This window comes from Callorhinus ursinus, unplaced genomic scaffold, assembly GCF_003265705.2.
Source record: "Callorhinus ursinus isolate GAN/ISIS: 27379988/994484 unplaced genomic scaffold, GSC_fseal_2.0 scaffold42, whole genome shotgun sequence".
In the NCBI taxonomy this organism is placed as follows: domain Eukaryota; kingdom Metazoa; phylum Chordata; class Mammalia; order Carnivora; family Otariidae; genus Callorhinus; species Callorhinus ursinus.
Genome location: NW_027397104.1, coordinates 12,129,854 through 12,132,115, shown reverse-complemented (window position 1 = coordinate 12,132,115; position 2,262 = coordinate 12,129,854).

The following is a 2,262-nucleotide window of genomic DNA, read 5'->3' as shown; positions in this document are numbered from 1 at the left end:
AGCTTTAATTTTTCTAAAATGGCAGACTTCACCTACTTAGTACTTCATCTCCTTTTCACTTTCTTGTGTCCCTGAATTACTGGCATCACTGTCCATTGTGTCATTCATTATATCTTCACTCACCCCTTCAACCTGGTTCACCTTCAGATCTCTCCTGGCTTTCATGTCCACTCTCCTCCCAGCAGCACTCTCTTCTGACCTACCGCACCCTCAAACTGCCCTCAAAGTCCTTGAGTCTCTCTTTTCCGTATGTTGCCTTTACCTTCTCCCTGCTCCTTAGCCTCATTCCCTAGTGGGTCATCCCTGCCTCCATCCTACACACCAGCCATTCTTATATGCATGCAGCTCCACAAATAAACCAAGTTGTTTCGTCCCACTGTGGTTTTGTTCATGGCTGCTGTCTTCGCTTGGATCTTTCTAATCTGACCCTATGGAGAACTCCCATCCATCGTTCAATATTCATCTCCAGTGAAAAGTCCTTTAACACATATCATGACACTTCCAGAGGATAAAATCCTATACTCAAGCCACTGATTGTAAGACATATGAAGGCTTTGTTAAATACAAGATATATGTTACGCAAAGCTTGAAACCAGAGATAAAATAAAAAGATATGGAAAGGACCTCCGCTTTTTCAAAAACATTGGTTTTTTACTTTCATACCACAGCCGATTAGGTAAGGGAGCTCTGTGGTTGTTCGTGTTTTCTCTACTCCATTAGAATATTTGATAGTTAGTGTTTATCTCTCTCAGTACTACCTCTGCTGACCTGATTCCAAATAAATTGGAGAAGATTAATTTTAGGATCTCTTGTGCTTGTGTATCTTCCAGGACACATTTCTCTCTATTTGCTTTAATTTAAGGAAAGTATCATCATGTAAAGACAAATATGTAAAATAAGCCTTCCTTTTTAAAGAAAAATAAAATAAAAATACTGAAAATGCCCTGAGTATCCATGAAGCCATGTGTCTGAAGGCTCAAGATGCCACGCTAGCAGTGACAAGGGAGCTTTCTCCAGGCCTGCAGCTTCCTTTGAACCTCAAGCACCCAGCTGACACACTTGGTATCATTTTAGATATAGCCGGGGTTCCTCTCGGTTTTAAATTCTGTTAAAAATCCTAGGCGAGGGTGATAAACTGATTCCAATTTAGCTTCTTCTTTAAACAGAATCTAAGCCTAGAAATGAAGCCAGCCACACCTTTGAAGTGTTGTTGAACATGGCAACTGAGTGGGGGGTGGGAAGAAGCAGAGAGAGAGAGTTGAGGATTGAGCTGAGTTTAAAAAGAACCACAGGATCTGGGTTGCATTTGCTCAGCCTCTGGGTTGTTCAGGTAAAGGAGAAAATATCATTAAAAATAGCGGGGGACCAACAAAACCGTTTAAACAACATGGACCTGGGGATTTTTCCATTGCCAGGTGAAGCACTTCAGATTCAGCTCGGCTTCTACGTTGAAAATAGAAAGGTTCAGAAAGTATCTGTGCCTATGACTAATAAGGTTTTTAAAAGGATGGTATTGCCATGTACCCAGTTTACTTCTGGTTTATCTTTTGAGATAACGGATTAGCGACTAGATCTATCTAAATGTCTAAGTTATTCTATGGTGTTGTCCAAAAGTTTCTAATGCATTCCCCAGAAATACTTTCCCGACAATGTAAACGTTCTAGTATTGTAAATTATTTCAGAAAGTTGAGACATGGCATGTTCACTATTGTTTTTAAAACGAATGTATTTCTGGGGAGGAATAATAGTAATTCTTTGACACGTCAGAATGACTTTGGCAGAGGTTGGAAAGCAATGATTTGACAAGAGGTTCAAAAGGACGAGGAAAGGGGGGCAGGTAAGTTTTGATTTGTGAGGCGAGGGAAAGAAGATTGATGAGCTAAAGGATGATCTGGTAGGGCAGATTTTCATAGATAGAGCAAGAGAAATCAGAAAGGAGTACTGCAGAGGAGTGTGTGGGTGTGTGAATTCCTGTGACTAATTGTGTGGTCATAAAGACTAAAAAGAGATAGAATGGGAAAATGAAACAACAGCCCAAACAAATTACTTCTGACTCATGCAAAATTATTTGTGTTATGCGTCCGGGGACAGGGACTTTGTCATTTCATCCCTCAGGCTCTCGGTTTTCCCAAGCTGTAAAACCAGAGCATCAGACTATTGGACTAGATGGTGTTTAAAACACCTTTTGGATTAAATATATATATTTATTTATTATATTATTTTATATTAATATATTATATATTATTTTATTTTGTATTATTT